This window comes from Podarcis cretensis (genome assembly GCF_951804945.1).
Source record: "Podarcis cretensis genome assembly, chromosome: 7".
Lineage (NCBI taxonomy): Eukaryota > Metazoa > Chordata > Lepidosauria > Squamata > Lacertidae > Podarcis > Podarcis cretensis.
In genome coordinates this window covers 45,278,042-45,297,784 of record NC_137176.1, presented here as the reverse complement: position 1 = coordinate 45,297,784, position 19,743 = coordinate 45,278,042, and the positions used below count along the sequence as shown (strand labels likewise).

The 19,743-nt window shown below is 40.7% G+C and overlaps 1 protein-coding gene across 24 annotated transcripts in view; it reads right to left on the bottom strand.

Annotated features, from left to right (window-relative positions):
* EPB41L3 (erythrocyte membrane protein band 4.1 like 3) overlaps positions 1-19,743 on the bottom strand; it is a 128,728-nt gene that overhangs the window by 79,147 nt on the left and 29,838 nt on the right. For 11 of the 24 annotated variants that reach the window (XM_079982876.1, XM_079982879.1, XM_079982880.1 and 8 more), the window contains exon 1: positions 8,057-8,185. The exons of 1 other annotated variant lie outside the window; for it this stretch is intronic. The gene's annotated coding sequence lies outside the window, so the exon portion shown is untranslated. Of the gene's footprint in view, positions 1-5,777; positions 5,989-6,070; positions 6,237-7,131; positions 7,225-7,356; positions 7,382-7,464; positions 7,489-8,056; positions 8,193-19,743 lie in introns of those variants that run through there. 12 more of the 24 variants (XM_079982889.1, XM_079982887.1, XM_079982888.1 and 9 more) reach the window with 10 other exon arrangements.

Sequence of the window (19,743 nt, the reverse complement as noted above, 5' to 3'; positions counted from 1 at the left end):
CTCCTAACATCCAGTGTGTGAGGGAAAAGGTCAACTGAATGCCAACCTAGCTAAGCAATGTTTCAATACTTCAGTTTCAATTTGCAAAGGGTTTCGTAGTATGTGTCTGAGAAGCTAAGAGCGCAATAAAAATGGACACCCCCAACATGCTTCCATGTGCTGTAAAGATCTTGTTTGAAAAGGTTACAACAGAAAAATCCATGGGAAAGATGAAGAGTTCAGACCAAAAATTTTTTTTTTTATTCCAATATTAAATCTGAACTAGTAACATTACCTTTCCTTCAGTTTCCCTGTGCCAAAAGAAATCTGCCCAAAAAAACCAGCTCCCAATAGGCTATACATACAATACTTGTCAAACTAAGAGGAGACCCACTGATTTCAGTGAGTTTACTCTCAGTATGACTTAGTTGGATATCACCCAAAGAGTTTAACCTGCCTTACCAATTACATACATACATACATGCATGCATAAATACACACACACACATACACACACATACAGGAGCTGCTAATGAGCATAGCTATTGGCCATTGTACAAATTTGCTACAGCTCATGAAGAATATGCATTCTACTAATTTCTTAGTCAATATACATATTCTCCAACAGGCCTTGGGCATTGTTAATATCTCAACATTTTATGAATTATCTGGCCATTGTGCAAATGCCCCAACAGAAGTTGGGGAATGTGCCTATCTCAACTACATTTTTACATTCTCTGGGCAATAGTGCCTGTTCTCCAGAAATTATGCATACGTGCCCTTGGTTTCTATCCCTAGTTGAAAACTGGGCAAATCATTGCCTGCAAGCAGCCTGCAGTTGAGAAGATATACACATTGGTCAAAGCCTCTTGGAAAATATGGATACTGACTGGGAAATGAGTACAATTCTTTGTTCATGGACATATGTGCACATTCTCCACAAACTGTGAATGTACACAATGGCCAGTTGTTATGTGCATTAGCTGTTCAGCTCACATTCCCCCTAACATATGTACAATACACACCTGGGAACAGATTTCATATGATTTATCGTCTGTGGAGAATACCACATCCCAGTTTAAATTTGCAATCATCAAAGAAACTTTACCACAGGGCAGATACACATATTTTAGTTTTACAGTGTGATATCAAGGTTGTGTTTTTTTTAAAAAAAATCTAACTTCACTGTTACTTGCTCCTTAATAAATGTGCTTAAGATTGCAGCTTTAAGATGCAATCCTATATGGATTTGCTTGGAAACAAGTCTCACAGCAGTCAGTGAGGCCTACTTGCAGTAAGTGTATATAGATGACGCCTGCAAATTTTACCATTTTGTTTTACATTTGTCATTGTCCTCTCTGCCATATCTTTCTGTATGCATTCATGGTTGCCAATCCTATTAGCATCTATATTACTTTTGATTGGGATTCTCAAACCTAAAAGACAGGTTGTTCATCTCATTTCACTTTATACATAGCAAGGCCTGGGAGAAACCATGGTCATACCAAAACTACGGTAGTTTTCTTTCAGATGCTGTTGGTCATGCTATATATTTTGTTGATATTTCATGTGGTTAGTTAGGAGATTTCATATTTCTCAAGACGCCAAGTTGTATATTCATCTCAAATCTCAGATCAAATACAACTTCAATCTATAACTAGAAATCTTGTCCAACACTTTTGCTGGATCATTGCAAGCCTATTCATTGCTATTCAGTTGGACGTGCCCTTGAGGTCAATGGGATTTACCTCCCAACAAATATGCATAGGATTACACATATTTGCAAACCTCAAGAGACAGGGTAGACTCAGGATCAATCTGATTTTGTTAGTACAGACAAAGTTAAATTATAAACTTTGCTGAAACTATATGTAATTTGTAAGGAGACACTGAATGGTCAGAGACAAAGTATCTTGAGACAACTAAATTTTAGTGAAATCCAACAGATTATATTTCTGTAGAGGTCCCTCTGCCTCCATGCCTATAGTGACAATATGGTAGGAGACAGAACAAAAAGCCTGCAGAATCTCCCTTGCGCAGGCTATTCATATGTGCCAGACTCTCACTTCCTACACTCTACTCTGTTTCTCCTCTTGGAGGACTACAGAAAACAGCAAGTTTTTGTTTTTTTTGTTTTTTACCAATAATAACCACAAAGGTCATCTTCAGACCATATGTCCACAAACAAAGTAAAAGATGCTGTGTTAAGTTTTATGTCTTTTGACCACAGGAATACCCAATATCTTACGATACCAGTTATTTTATTCATTGAATGAAGAAATAAATTGAGTAAGATTTATTTTGGTTACAGCTTTGTGAAATCAGACCTCATATTTATCAAAAATTAGTCTAAGGATAGGAAGACATTAAGCATATTTCATAAATAATTCTATCAGCCTTTCTACTGGATAAGTAAAAGGTTAAAAAATTAATGAAAAATAAAAGGTAAAGGTAAAGGTACCCCTGCCCGTACGGGCCAGTCTTGACAGACTCTGGGGTTGTGCGCCCATCTCACTTAAGAGGCCAGGGGCCAGCGCTGTCCGGAGACACTTCCGGGTCACGTGGCCAGCGTGACATCGCTGCTCTGGCAAGCCAGAGCCACACACGGAAACGCCGTTTACCTTCCCGCTGGTAAGCGGTCCCTATTTATCTACTTGCACCCGGAGGTGCTTTCGAACTGCTAGGTTGGCAGGCGCTGGGACCGAGCAGCGGGAGCGCACCCCGCCGCAGGGGTTCGAACCGCCGACCTTTCGATCGGCAAGCCCTAGGCGCTGAGGCTTTAACCCACAGTGCCACCTGCGTCCCTAATGAAACATATTTTATATAATATTAACAATAGTAGGCATGTTTAATTAAACTACTAAAAATCTAAAGTCTGGAGAGGAGCAATCATGAGCTGCCTGTTACAGAAATTAATTTTAATTAGCATTTCTCTCAACGTCCCTCCTAGCATACAGTTCTTGGATGTTTTTACAACTCGTATTTCTTTGGTGAAGGCAGTGTTAAAAACTCATATATACATATATATACATATACATATATATATGCACTAGGTGTCAAATGGCTCCTTAAAGCAGGGTTACAGTCATCAAAATGGAATATCTAGTTGACATTTTTGGGCGACAAAAGTCAAAAGACTTTTGGGTTCCTGAAATCTGTTCTGATTGTACAGATAAAATAGTACAGATAACATTCTACAGGATATGCTGTTGGTGTGTGAAAGCAAGCAAGATCCCAGGCATGCACTTCCAGGTGGTGGAGATGTCAGGCACCATCCAGGCACCCAAGTATCTTCACTTTGTTACAAGTGGTTGATAGCCAGGTGCAAAATGTGCCTGGTGAATTTCGATTGCTGGGTAAAAACAATCCATCAATCTACAGGTAATACATTCTGGTGAAATAAGTGTATCCCAGTTCTAGACACAGATGGAATATAATCATATTTACAAAGTTGTATGTTTGTTTCTGGTTGCAGAAAAATAAAATAATTTATGTGTGCAGTCCCATGGCATCTTGCTTTACTTGTTCATGATTGCTTTCAGAAACAATTAGACTGAATTATTTCTCTCTTTTGTTAAACTTAAGGCACTGGCCTGATCGCCTACACATGAAATCATATTGATATGAGTTCACTTGATTTAACTGGAGTTGTTGCACAACAAAATCTGCAATGTATTTCAAAAACAACTGATTCATTACTACTACTAATAATAAAAATATTAATACTACTACTAATAATAATAATTTCTTATACCCCTGCCATCTGACTGGGTTGCCCCAGCCAGTCCGAGCTGCTTCCAACAAAAATATAGAGAATATTAAGAAACAATAATTTTTAACCACACAGACACACACAGCTTGGATAAAACCTCTGTTATAACACAACCAGAATTTGAAACATACTCTAATTTCTTCCTGTCTCAGCACTTCTTACTTATTTACTTATAATACAGTAGTGCATTCGCCTGAACCATATAATCTTGTAAGTGTATTTTGTCCCATCAATGGTCTTCACAGACAACCTTCTCATCTTAATAATGTTGTGGATACATAAATGTTAAGAGAAATACATTCATGTATGTTGCTGCACATCAAGTCTTCAAGGACAGCTTTGCTGACTCAACCCATTACCAATCCACATTCCTTAACAAACAATGAAATTATCATAATTATAATTTGGGGAATAAAATTGTAAGTACATGGGCAATGAACACCGCTTTGACCTTTTGTCTTCAACTCAGCTTGTTTTATTTGCAAACACATATGCAAGCACAAACTCCACATTCATCTCTCCTAGCCCCTCCTTCAAATGAATGTCCAACAGGGAAGCAGTAGTCACATCTATTCAGCATTATGTATTATGATAAAATATGGCTCAGACAGACTGTCTCACTGCCCCACCCTCATTTCCTTGAGCCAAAGTGATGTCATGGTCAAAGCAGCAATAGGGACTCCATTGCTACAATTCTAGAGACTTCTATGTCTCCACCCTCTTTTCCTATAACATTGGACTACAGCAGCAGTTAAGGTCCGCTCAAAGTTAGCTTACAACATGGCAGACACTTCCTGCAATAACAGATAGTTTTATAAATCATCCACTGGCCTCATGAGGAGCTAGTTCAAAAACAAAGTGATATGAGTGATGGTGGCATTAATATAATTAACGACAAAACATTTAATTCCCCCCATGCCAAAATGTATTTAAGGTGACGTGCTGTTTCTACCCATGGACCACTGCTATTACCAGGATAATGACCACATTAGGTTGCAACCATGCTGCCAGACACACTGTCAAGTGGAAACTAGAAAAATAAACTTGTAGCAGTTTCTTTTCAGGATAGGTTGTCTCTTTATCCTGATGTATCAATTTTACTTCCACTCTAGCGCTCCAGTTCAATTCAGTGGTTATTAAGATCATGATTAAGACTGACATCCTAAATACATTTAACTGGGAGTATGTCCCATTAAACCAACTAGGCTTGCTTTTTCATGGAATGCAAAAGGCTGCTCTGTAATATCACTACTAGCAGAGTACCAATATCACACTGAAATGCAATGATACATTTTAAATGAAGGAATCTGGGGCAGTCGAGTTTGCAGAACATAGTACTTCCCTTTTAGCTTATGTAAAACAGAACAACATAGAACAACAGAGTGACAAGTGTTAAAAGTGCATTTTTAAACATTAAAAACCACCAGTTAAGTTTGATAACTGAAGTATAAAACTAGGGAATCAGCAACTAATCCTATACATTTTTTCTCAGAAATAAGTCCCAAACACTTCAATGAGACTAAATAGATCAGGCTGCCCACATGTACACACCTTGATTCATCCTAGTCCTCTTTTAAAAAATGTATATTTTAAGTAACAACTGAATATGAAACTTCTCTAGTCTAGGGTAAATCAAAGCTACTTTTTCCAGAACAAGAATAAATGTGCTTTCAGTTTCAATGAAACTGATGTGAAGAGGACTAAATTAGTCCTCTGAATATAAATCTAAGTTATATTAACTATACATCAGCTAAAATCACTATTCAAACAACACTAAACATGTTTTATAGAAGGTAATGAAGCAACCTACAGGAAAAAAAATCGCATATGTAACTTAAAAAAATTACTGAAATAATATTTTTTAAGCATTTTAAAATAAAATCCAGCCCAGTTGATATCTTTAACGTCTTTTAACAAGAACAAGCTTCCTTGCAAGTTTCAACTACATGCTCAAAGATAGGACATGAAACCAGTTTTAAATGTTCGACAAAGTTTGATAACTGAACCACACCCTTTAAATACCAACCCTTCTCTCTACTTGCTACTACACTATGCATTACACCGTCCTCAAACCCTTGGCATCAAGAGGATCTTCATCATCACAGGCTGTAGAATTCACCCCACTTTGCGGTCAGGTAAGCGGTGGTGATCGGCTACTGAGTCATTCTTTCAAAGTAGCACTTAGGAACGAGGAAAGTAACACTTTCAACCCTAACCCGCGATTTAAGCGCTTTAAGCGCTCCGCTTGATTCCCGACTCAACTAGCCCTCTCCGAGCGCCTCTCTTTTTCCTCCCCCATCGCACACGTCTGATTAATACCAGCTGTTTCCCTCGATCTTTCCGTTTAAGCTCGCAGCAGCTTCTTCTTCCCCAACTTTAAGCTCAACTCTGCAGCCGAGAGACATGCAGCCATAGGGAACCTTGGGATTGGGAATGCAAAAGAGAGAGAGCAGGAGGAGACAGCGCTTCCACTGCAGAGGTCCAGAGCTACAATTTACTATATAACCACACCCACCGCATTGCAGAAGGCACGAGCTGGGGAGAGGCGAAGTGGGGAAGGAGGGAGGGGAGAGAAGGAACAAGCAGGAACCCACGGGCGAGGCGGGGCGAGACATAGCACGATGCCAAGGCCAGTTCCCAGGCACGGGCTGAGGACGAGAGCTTCTTTCCCCGTGCCTGCGGCAGACTGCAAAGGAGTTAACCGCCCAAAGTCGATGGAGGCCCAGCAGGTAAGCAAGGAAAAGGGATGCACGATGTTGTGCTCAGCAAAAAGTCTGCCGAGAAGGAGACCTGCTACATGACCACATGAAAGGGAGGGGAATGTTGCCACCTCCCCTACTTTGAGACGCCATCCTGCTACTGATGCGAAAACTGCTTCATAACCACCACCACCGAAGTTTAGATAAGTTTTGTGGGGGGGTTTGTGGGGAGGGTGTTTATTTATTTACTTCACATCACATCCACGTCTCTCCACCTTTCAGCTCCCTAACGTTACTCAATAAAAGAGTACAACAGCTAGGAAGGTCAATATTGCCATATTGGAAGAAATGGAAACGGCCAGTGGTGCGCGAAGGGGGCAACCTCGAGAAGATGCCCACGGCTGCGCCTGGGCACCAAGAGAAGGCGTAGTGGGGGCGGAAGGCGTATGACAAGCAGGACATCCTATCTCCTAGGAGTCAAATGAAAGGCTTACAGAAAGGGGGCAAGGCCACGAAGCCCCATGCAAAGGCACCATCTGGATGGCCACTGGGACAGCCCGATGCGGGATACTAGATGGGCCTGTGGCCTGATCCAGCCGCGCGCTTCTTAGGACGCGCACTGCTGAGGAAGGTAAGCAAGGCAGCCCCAAGCAGGCAGGAAGGACAAAAGCTTCTTGGTACCTGGGCTCGGTCTGTGCAGGTTTTTGCTATGCTCGTTGAGCCCGACACAAGCGCCCTTTTCCGCCAGCTCACCGCAACCCTTCTCGCTCGTCTTAAGCGCAGACGACAGCGCCCTGCCCCAGCCGCCCCAGACCCCCTTCTTCCAGAATTCCTAAGCCCCAGGCAACTCCGGAGGGGGAGGCACTGCAGAGCCACAGCCACCCCGTCGCAGCAAAGTCAACTCACGCGCAGATTGCAAATGCTGCCCGTTCGCTCCATCGTGCTCCACCCCCGCGCGCGCGCGCACCGAGCTCCCGGCCATTCCGCCGGCGCCCGGCTGCAGCCTAGGCATACCTTTCCCCGGCTTCCAAGGCAGACCGTGCCTTTCCGACTTAAGCCCCAGGCCATTCCCTGTTACTGCTTTATTCTGCTGCCTGCCCCCCCCCCGGCAGCGCCCTTCCTCCCACCCCCATTCATTTCCCTAAGTCAGCAGGGAGACCTTGGCCGGCGCTAGCAAATGCAGCAGGCAGCGAGTTCCCCGCCTAACTCGGATCTCCAAGCTCCTCAAACCAGGGGGACCACCAGGGGCCAAGGCCACAAAGCAGCCCCTCGCTCGGGGCGCGGGGAAGTGGCTTTCCTGCCTGCCAGCTCCTCGCCAGGGAGGAAGCGCCAGGAGAGCAGCTGCCCACCCCGCAGCCCCGGCTTGGCGCCCTTCTGCAGGCCGAGTGCATGCGAAATGTTCAACCACGGACAACTGTTAACTTAAAAATGGCTTCTAGAACACGCATCACGATTCACGGGAGACTTAAATCAATCGGAGCAGAAGGCGAAGGCCTTCGAGAGCCCCCTTTCCCTCCCCTCCCTCCCAGAGCCGCTTTGCAGAAGGAACGCGCGCAAAACACCACGGGAATAACGAGCAACCGCAAAGACTCGGAGGTCTGTGTACCTTGTCAAAAAGAGCGCTGCGAGGAGAAGGAAGAGCCGGGACTCGGGATCCAAGTCGGTTTCCAGCACGTCACAAGGACGTGCAGCAGCTGCAGCAGCAAGAGCCACGCGTCAGCAGCAGCAGCAGCAGCAGCAGCAGCAAGCACAGCGAGGCTCAGCCCAGGACGAGCCCTCTGCGTTTTTCAGCAAATCAGAATTAGGCAGACGCCTTCCCAGACCCCCGAAAACGGAAAAGAGAAGCAAGATCCTGCCAGCTCTTTAAAAAAAGAAGACGACGAGCAGAGAAAAACTAACCTTCCAGTAAACAACAAAAAAAGACCATATGTTAAAAACAACCCACCAAACGCACTTTTCTTCATCAGCAATGCAGATGTCTGGATTTACAAGATCCAGCTAATTTTGGCCACATCTCCTGAACCAAACACACCCAAAAGTCAATGGTGCAATAACACAATTGCAGTTAAAAAGAATAAGATCAGAAGCTGGCTTGACACAAGTCAACAATCTAGTGGCATGTCTACAGTAATAATAAATACTAGCACTTCAGCACTACTAGCATCCTTTTACTTGGAAGTAGGTCACATTGGTTTCAGCGCAACTTACGTTTATGTAAGTATGACAAGGATGTCACATGTAACACTTAGCATTATACTGCACTACAGAGTGCTCAAAGCATTTTACATACCTGATCTTGCTATAATCCTTAGAACTTATTGCCGGTGGAAAAGCTATAGCCAAAATGGCTTGTCTGAAACCACATTATGAAACTGGCAGAAGCAAGATTCAAACTGGGGACTTGCTACTTCATAGCTCAGCCTGCTACTGGCTAAATTAGTAGAAACCTGCTAGTTTTAGTGTCCCAATTCACACACAACGCTGTCAAAACCATGGCTCAGCATGAATGATAAAGTTTGTGGTTACTTGAGCAAAAATCACAGCAGCAGCTTTAACTTCTTCCCTGGTTCTGCGGCTGTTGCATTACCAGGAGCTAAGCCATGGTCTGGCTTAGCTTTAAGTGTGAACCTTGACTCATGGGTTTTTGTCTCCCTCAAATCACAACCAGTAAGCCAAGATCAAGACTTGGCTGTAGCTCAGCTACAAACCTTACAGTGCCTGGATGCCCTTCATATAGAAGACGGAATATGCAGAGCAGGGATGGGGATCCTGTGGCCTGATGTTGTTGGACTCCAACTCCCATCAACCGTAGCCAACAGAGCCAGTAGTAAGGAATGATGGGAGTTGTAGTCTGTTCTCACTCCTGTGCCAACACTGGAGTGTCTCATTCCCGGTGCATATAGCTCCAAGCTCCTCAAACCAGGGGGACCACCCTGAAGTAGAAAGTGGCAAACGCTGCTTACAAAAAATGCACCTTACAAAAGACTTGCAGGTCTTATACTAGTAAAAATGGTCCCAGGAATGTAATGGAATGGGGTATATTTGTGCAACAAGTATACTCTATCTGCCCAACTTTGTAGAGGTTGTATTATTTCTGGTAATTAGACCCCCAATTCCGTATGAATGTATTTTCTCTGGGGACTGACTGGTTAGAATGTCAGGTATTGAGTTTTGTGCATTGGAAATACTATGCATGTATGATCTCCGTAATCCTAACAACCACCTTGTAAGTTTTGTAACTATTACTTAAGGTTTTGCCAAAGGCCACCTAGTGAGATTTGAATCATGGGTATCCCAACTCCTAGCACACAATTCTAGTCATCACACTACTTTGGATTGCAAAGTACTGTCAATGAGACCTCTGAACCAAGTATATCAGTGCCATTATTTATATCTGTATTTTCCCCTTCCTCTAAGGAACTAGTGCATACATACTGGATTCTCATTTTTTAAAAATGAACTCAAAACATGGAGGAAAGGAAAGGAAAAAGGCTAGAGAGTACTTCAGACTCAGGGGCAGGAGGGTGGGGGTGGGCAAGAGACAGAGATGAGTCAGCCTGCTGAAGAAGCCAGGGAGTCTGCCTCTCTTGCTGTGACCAGCTCCCCTCCTGCCTGGTCTCCAAGAACACGAAGATAAATGAAGAGGGCGGAGCAAAGAGAAACAAGACGATAGGCTGCTGGGGAAGGAACCCAGAGAAGAACCTTAGAGAGCGGGAAGCTGGGAATCTTCAGTCCTCACAACTGCCTCATTTGAGCAAGACCTACTGGAAAGAGTTGCTGCCCTGCCATCACTAGGTCTGTGCTGTTTTGGTTTCTTTGAATAAAGGGTTAACTTCACTGACACCGGGTGTTTTATTGCTAAGCTGCCCCTGGTCAGCTCCTGCTCCTCACAGCAGGCAAGAAACAAAAGGCTTATAGAAAAGTGATCCATTTTTGGAATATATTGTGATATAAATTGGTATTATAAAGGTATAAATTTATATTAATTAATGAGGACAGGCATGCATGGTACACCACATGTGTCCCTTTGGATTCCAGCCCATCTGGGCTTACAAAGTGGTTAAGAATACAATACTTTCTTATTGTTGAAGGCATGACACATTCCTGGTTCTTCTATTTCAAGTAGAGAGAACAGCATATTCACTTTACCTATGTATACAGTCTCCTTGCTGGGGTAAACAATCTTACCTTTGTTCTCCTCTTCTGAATTTCATTCCTTCCCTTTTCCTTTTTAAGAGATGAGATCACTGGTCTGAACATAATGTTCCAGATGAGCATGAGCTATTGATTTGTACCACAGACTTATAATAATTGGCTGCTTTTTTCCATATTATTCTTACTGAATCTTAGCTGAGCAGTAGTCTTCAATCAACTGTCCTCAATTACCCTTCTAATAAGATATCAGAATAGGGATGGAGTTGGGGAGTTACTAAAGCTGCAAAACTTACATGGCAATATTTACTCAGAAGTAATTTCCACTAAACTTTGAAGAATACATAATTTCATGCATAAATATTGTTTTACCAAGTTAAAAACTTCTGTCATTCAAAACTTGGCAGTCTTCTAGCTAATATTACATGGAGACTGGACTGTCTGTGATGACTCAGTGGTTGTATATGCACATGTTCAGAAGTATTTGTTTATTTACTATTGTTCAGCTGTTTCAAGTCTGATACTACAACCATATAGTGCATTCAGAAGTAACGCCAATTGAGTTCAATAAAGCCTACTTCCAAGTAAGCGTACATAGGATTGTATCCTGTGCTCCCACAACGAAAACAGGTGTGGTGACCCCTGAATTTATTTCTATTTAGTAATAGTATTTACCTGCCTCACTGCTCAACTTAGTTAAATTCCCTCAATATCTTATTTATAGTTTACTATTAGGGATGTGCACAGTTCTCAAGGTTCACCTTGTAACTGTGTTTTAAGTAAGTATGTAAGCAAGTATGTAACCTGTTATATTCTCAATACTCTCTCTGCTTCAATTGGTACCACTCTTTCTAAAATGAAGATCTGTGCTCCCCCATTATTATTAGAACAATAAAAAATCAGCTATAACTTTTACTCCTTTTGACTAGTGGATGGAATTTACAGACACACTAACCCTTCTAGCATGGATTCAGCCTTTCAAAATTCATTTCCCCACAATAATCCTTTATGAGGGAGAAGGGAGATTGTGCTCTTTCTTACTGTAAGATGAGTGGTGTGGAATCTGGCTTGTACAATTTTGAGAATTTTGCAGACCTTGGACACATTCATAGCATACTTTTAAAGTGCTGTCCTACCACTTTAAGCAGCCGTGCCTTTCCCCAAAGAATTCCAGGAGCTGTAGTTTGTTAAGGGTGCTGATGGTTGTTCCCCAAAACATGTAATTATTGGGTGCAACTTAACACAGTAACCATTCTTGTTTTGATCTTTACTGAGAAGGCAGAAGACAATTCAGGAGCTGTTGAGTACCGGTAATTAATGAGATCTAATGTGTACTCTTTCTTTGCTTCATTTATATGCATGGATTATGTACTCTTCTGAAACTGCAATAAATTTATGTGCAATAAATTATCCTAAATTAGTGGAACTATAATGCATCTTTCATTGCTTTAGACAGTGTATTACTTAAATAATTATACCAAAAACTATAAAAAGGCAAAAGGGGTCTCTCATTTTCACCCTCTTCTTTTAAGATTGGTAACATTTTTATCTAGCCTCTTCCAGAAAAATGTAGCACCTGGAATGTGACAATGGTGATGCTTAGCTATGAACTGCAGCAAGATTTCACATCCCTGTTTTGTTCCATTGGACAGGAGAATTTCAGATCAAGCTTCTACTTCAAGCAGTTATATTACATTCCAGAGCTTTCAGAGCACAAAACGAGAAATTTTGCTTAATTGTGCTTAATTAGAAAAAGAAAATTTTATTGCTAGGTAGGAGGTGAAAATTGTATAAAACTCAGGCAACTATAATTAAATGTGGAATGTAGCCTTAAAGCAGTTGCCCTCCTGATGTTGCTGGACTACACCTCCCACAACCCCTGGCCATTGGCCATGCTGACTGGAACTGATGGGAGTTGGAGTTCCTCAACATCAGGAAGCCTTCCAGCCTTACCCTGTACTAAAGTCAAGTCTGCTAAAAAAACCAGCGAGTTTTAGGAGTACCTAACTTTGCAGAATTGTTTTACAGAACTTTAAAAGGCAAGTACAGTTGAGCTGCTTTATTTGTTTACCTCCACAGAGAAGCAAATTTCCTATTGCCCATCTACCAAAATCCTAATGGACATTTCTGCATTTTGTTGGGAAATTATTTACTATCAGACAAATATTACAACAGTTGAAGTAACATGGATTAATTCAGGGACATTTTACCAAATAGGAATATGTCACATAATTCCTGCATTGAGACTCAGATTATTATTTATGGAGTGAGAAAGTGGATTTTTAGGAAGAACATGGCTGCACATGTTTAATAAATACTTCATATGCCTAGAAACCTGAGACCTCGAAAAATAATCTAAAGACCCCAAAAGAATAGTTCCTGAATTCAGAGCACTTTTGAAGGGATATCTAAGTGGAACTATCAGATTTATGGAGAAAAAATAAAAAGCAATTTGAGATATATCAAAAATGTTAAATTAAAACACGCACACCAGTTTTGTGCTACATTTATACTGAAGAACAATCATGGTAACCTCTGAAAACAATCAGAATTGTATGTAGCAGTTTTGAATATTACACTTGGGCATAATCAGCGTCCTTCCTTTAAGGTCCTTTTATTATGTCTGCACTGCAGATAGATTTATCTTTGTATGTTTATATTTCCCGATTATCATACTGCTTGGGCAGGCAAGGACATTACGCCATGAAACAGAAAATTGTTAAATGCCAACTTATTTTTCCATTTTATCAGGGTGCTTTTCTACATATAAATCAACTGACTTCAGTGGAATTTTAAAACAGGTATACTTATTATTGTTATGGTAGTTTTTACCCTTCCAATTTATTTGTGTAAACTGACAATTTGTTTTAAACTATTCTGGAAACTGATTGGATTTGGTAACCAATTAAAAGTAAAACGTGATTAAAGGTTTTAAGCATTGTGCTCTGCTGCTGTCAATGCAACTTTAAACTCAACATTACCATAGAATGTAATACCCAGGCTACAGGGCTGATTGTTTGAAAGTGCTGAAACAGTATAAATGAGACCTCAAACAAGTTAACAGGACATGCTGACTGACTGCCTCAGAAAACAAAATGAAGGCCACCATTCTTCCAAAGAATGCTGCTTCCACAGAACATGACAAATGCAAAAAACCATTATGAAAGCTATTGGCAGAGACATAAGAGAAGATAAATGAGAGACAATTATATTGTTGGAAAGGAACTGCGAGTCCAATCTATTAGTTTTATATAGTACTATTATATAATACAATCTATTAGTATTAACTAGAATCTAGTTACTCAATTAACTTATTGAAGTGGTATATCTAAAATATAAATACCAGGCTGTGCAAAATGTTAGCTCTACTCAGAGTATACCCACTTAAACTAATGGACATGATGGGCAGGACAATGCGAACCTATCCTGGCTTTACCCAGTGGTGAAACCACCATATCTGCAGCCCCATTGCCCATGCCAGCCAGGGCAGTAGGTAGCAAATTCCTGGGCCCACCTAGAGCTGGTACAGTGTGGACTGACTTAGGATGCAGCAGATCTAGGGCTGGCTCAGTGTCCCCACTCACTGCAAGTAGAGGCTAGTAGGGATGGGTGGAGGGGCAACGCCCTCTCCGCTGCAACCCACCACCCACAAGCTGGAGCAAAGGAAGGTTGGGTTGTAGCCTACTTTAGGTCATTTGATTTCAGTAGATCTACTGCAAATATAACTTAGCCGGATACAACCCAATGATCTGGATCCCTAACTTCCATAATTGAAGCTCTGCTCATAGGATAGGCCTTTCTCACCCTTCCCTTCCTGTTGCAATGCACAGCACATCCTCCTTCAAAATTATTTCTAAGGTTTGGAAGATCTTCCAAATGAGCATGAGATGTAGCATGGATGTGTGCTCCACAGTGGTGTCAAGGAGCAGGAATGGTCTGGGACAAAGCACTGCCACTTATTTCAGGAATGATTATGTTATCTCTCAGGGCATTGTTTGCCAGTCCTCTGAAGGCAAATAAATAACTTTACTTTGGTAACTTCTGAGTCCACCAAAACACTTCATCAGGCTAGATGTTAGTTCAAAGCTGGGGGAAGGGTGTGAGAAGAGAGCTGGCCTACTAATGAATGCATAATATGTATACTGCAATAAGACTGTGGATTGCCGTGCCGTCCCTTCCCCTTTCCCCCAGAACAAAACAGGGATTTATCTTCTGATTCCTAGTCCAATCTGGAAACAATACTGGATGTGGAGGATTATTTACCCACCCTAGTAACTATTGGTGAGTTCACATAACACCTGCCTTGGTAATCTGATAATCTGCTAAAATTTGTAACTTGTACTTTGACCAAAAGTAATTTGATAAACTACAGAAGCTTTGGGAAGCTTCCCAAATGGGGACAGGGGCCTCTGGCCCTCCAGATGTTACTGGACATCAGTTCCCACTTCCCTAACTTGAGGCTGATAGTTGAGAATATCTGGAGGTCCAAATGTTCCCCATCTCTCTTCCTGTGTGTTAAAAAAAAATCAGTTCATGAGGTTTGTGAGATAGGAGATTGAAGCAGGAACGATCTGAGCATATAATGAACAAACACTTTCTGCTAACAGAATTGTCCTCTGCACCTGTAGATTCAAGCCTGTTTCCCCACATTGTTATATTTAAAAATATAACTGGGACCTGATGGTGAATATTTTTTTATTAACTATCATCTAAAAATAATAAAATTATTTTTATTAAATCATTCAATCTCTCTCCTGCCCTTTCTTCCAAACACATCATGACCCAGCAGTCACATGCAAATCTGGCATGAAACTGAGAGACACTCTCTGCCCCCCATCCTTAAAATGCACGTCTGGAGAGACAGCATCCATCCAAATCAATTCTTAGGTCCACTTTTGAATTTGTTTCTCCACAATATCATACATTAATGAATATAACATTAAAAAAATTTCGGCATTTCTATAGCACCTAATCAACTGTGTCCCCTGAGCAATTCACAATTTTAAATCCACATTATGTGGATTTAATGAAACATGAGAATAGAACTAATGCAATTTTCATGAACATAGAAGTCTGTATTTCAAGCATCCCTTGCTTACAGAAGTTTAGATACTATGTGAGCTCTCTCCCTATAGATGCAGGTGGAATCTACACACACATTTTAAAAGTTCTGAAAATGCTTTTAAAAAACTTAAAAAAAATACATCTAGTGTCCTCAGTGCTCATATGAAAAGTCCATGACTAAATAAAATGTGTATATAAGTAGCTGGCTGTGACTGATAAATTGGCCCTCAATGAGATTTCTATCTGTTTCTTATGTCACATCATGAAACTATAGAACAGGGTTTGGGTCTCCAGTTGTTTTTGGACTACAATTCCCATCATCCCTGACCACTGGTCCTGCTAGCTAGGGATGATGGGAGTTGTAGTCAAAGACAGCTGGAGACCCAAGTTTAGAAAACCCTGGTATAGAATATAAGTCATTATCTTTTGGGCATTATTAGGGGAACGAAGGATTTCACAAACATTTTTAAAGTTTGTAAGTCATCTTCATCATATATTAATTAACATTTACACTAACTACTTATCTATGCAGCTTTTCTGTTTGATAGACAGGGAGATATTTTGGGCACCTTAATTTTATTTATTTGTTTATTTAAAATGTTAACAAGATAGTAATAAAATGATTTTGAAAAAATGATCTGGGATACTAATTTTCTTAGAGAAGTTTCACATTTCTCTCAGTACTCTTAAGTACTTAACAGTTTGACTTTTTTTTTAACTATCTGAGAGAAAAATACTCCCCTTAATCCTTTTTTCTTAGCAGCTCTTTACTGTTTCCATGTTGCCCTTTCTGAGAAGTGTAAGCAACAGGCATGATCGGAAGAACATGTTCATTACGCACTTCAGTTCAAGAGGCCAATTAACTGCTTGTTGCTAAGTACAGACTGAGTACACAAGAAAATGCCAATGTGAGTACCCCCACACGTGTCAATGTCGGAGAGTTATTATTTATGAATTCCCTTTTGTACGTACCAAGATGATTTACAAAACATATAATAAAAGCAGCTAAAAATAGTTTTTAAAACAGTACAAAAATAACTCAAAATAGTTTATAAGCAATACAACTAACAATACAACTAAGGCAGAAGCCTTTGCATCCAGTTGGGAAAAGCTTGTTGAGACAAATAAAGTCTTCAGTTGTTTTCAGAAAGTGCAGATAGTGGCCATGTGTTGTACTTCAACAGGAATGCTGTTGCACAGAACAGGGGACCAAAAACTTCTGCCCTGAGTTACTGTGGAGCAGGCTTCTGATACTTTGAGGACTTGAAGGAGAAAGTCACGCTAGCTGTCATCCAGGCTGTTTCCTAGCATGTAGCGCTGCACTATACCAGGTAGCAAAACGTGCTCCACAGTGTTAGAATGGGCGCTAAGGATTGCACCATTCCACAGCAAGATTGGGGCTTCTGCAGTATCACCAGCTCTATGCTCCACAAATAAGGCACATTCTTAAAAATTTGCAGCCATGTTCTCTGCTGTATGGTTAAGATTTGTCAGTATTACTTGCCTGTTCTAGTGCGCAGGGACATCATGCAGGGTTGGACTAGAAGACCCTTGGGTACCTTCCAACTCTATGATTCTATGTGTTATTTGAAACATCTGTTTCAACATATTTCTGTGCCTTTTCTTATCCAAAATATGATATGCATTTGCTAACTTCGTTCTACCCGGCATACCTTCTCTTGTTCTTCCTAGCACAGGTATATCCATGGTGGCATAATTAAAATACTTATGGTGGCTGTTCCACTTGAAACACCCCACAAAGGTAAGTGATGGGTTGGGGAAAATGTCTTGCACCCTTTGCAACATGCTGCATACATATGCTGTCTGGAGAGAACCACTACAGGGAATTATTCAAACAGACTTCATAACAGCTATTTTATTGTAGGCTACTTAGATTGTCAGTCTGCTTGTGTTGCTATGCAACAAGTTCTTTTTAGAATTTTGGAGACAGTACCTGAGAACTGTCTTGACCCATAGTACACACACTATTCATTCAATCAATCAATCAATCAATCAATCAATCAATCAATCAATCCCTATCCTGACATTTTCTCTGGCCAACTTGGGTGTTGTTATGTTTTTAGGTTCTCAAAGCTATACAATAATGGATGTAAACTATAAGAACCTCTTCAGAAATGTTTACTCTTGCATATATCTTAAAACTGCAATCCTATGCATACTAATCTAGTTTCATATCCTAATGAACTAAGTAGATATGTACAGATATGCTTCAGGTTAAGAACTTTGCTTCAGGATAAGAACAGGTACAGTGGTACCTAGGGTTAAGTACTTAATTCGTTCCGGAGGTCCGTTCTTAACCTGAAATTGTTCTTAACCTGAAGCACCACTTTAGCTAATGGGGCCTCTGCGCCACTGGAGCATGATTTCTGTTCTCATCCTGAAGCAAAGTTCTTAACCTGAAGCACTATTTCTGGGTTTGCAGAGTCTGTAACCTGAAGCGTATGTAACCTGAAGCGTATGTAACCTGAGGTACCACTGTATAGGATTGTGATGTTAATCACAGAATAAACCTCATTTACTTGTTCTACACATACAATTGCTCTTCGCAAACTTTTCAGGTCTTTCATTTTCAAAAAGGTCAAAAGCTAGTATTGTCTTCATTACATTGAAGCATTTGTTCATCTCTAATGCAGTGGAATAAATGCTTCGTGGCATGGCAGTCATAGTTTCCTACATCAAACAAGTGAAATACTAATGACATTTTCCAGCTCAGTCTCCAAACTGATCCACAACTTTTGCATGCAATGATCAATTATATACTCAGAATCTCAGCTGAATATTTATTGAAAATGCATGGACACAATCATTACTTTTGTGTTCCTTGAAAGGATATCCTACAAATCTTACAGTCAGGCTAGTATGTAATATTTTTAAACATCATACAAAAAGGAGGCCCTTTTAATTCTGTAAAATCAGTGATGTAGGCTCAGTGTAATAAACTAACCTACTTAGTCAACAGCATTCAGGCACAAAATCCACAAACTACGGTAAATTAAAACACATCTGAGGTATAAAGCAGCATATGAGCATAGAGAAGAAACTACAGTACAAACCAGAATCCTTCTACTTTTCTTTAGCACTGTTATCTTTACGGATAAGGAAGAAAGTTGTTTGCAGCAAGAAAATGAAATCCACAACTGTAGTCTGTAAAGGCATGGGTTGTTTTTTTCATTTGTTACCAAATTCAGTGACACCCCCCCCCCAATTTGTGCTATCAAACAAGAATCCCATAGCTAGACAGAAGTGATTCAATGAAGTAGAGCAAATGGCCACCTCTAACAAAACACAACTAGGAGCTCTCAGACTAAAGAATCATGGAACTCCATATTCTGAAGGAGCATCTCCACCCCCATTGCTCTGCATGGACAATGAGTTCCAGCGCTGAGGGCCTTCTGTGGTTCCCTCACTGCGAGAAGCGAAGTCACAGGGAACCAGGCAGAGGGCCTTCTCGGTAGTGGTGCCCACCCTGTGGAATGCCCTCCCATCAGACGTCAAAGAAATAAACAACTATCTGACTTTCAGAAGACACCTGAAGGCAGTCCTGTTTAGGGAAGCTGTAAATATTTGATGATTCATAGTATTTTAATATTCTGCTGGAAGCTGGGGTAGAAATATATTACTATTACTGTATTACTACTACTACTACTACTATTATAATTATTATTATTAATTCTAGCTATGATAGACATAAATTTTGAGGATGCCACATGTCAGGCAATTATAAAAGCAATTCTACACCTCTCTCTTCCATCCCCTTACTGGACAATACCTAAACTAATAAGTCCTCGCTATATACATTATTACCAAATTGGCTATATCATTCAGTATGAGCTGTAACAAAATCGACCAAAACATCTATTCTGATTGACTGGTGTAATCCTGCATTAATTCATTTGAATAACATATAACTAAATGCATAAAATCAAATAAAACCAAAAAAGAACAAGCTGGAAATGAAGCCAAAGATTCATGGAATTGTTTATAACCATGTTTGGACCTACGTTTTACAAACTGAAGGATCTGTACACACAACAGGTACGGCAATGGGAATAAAGA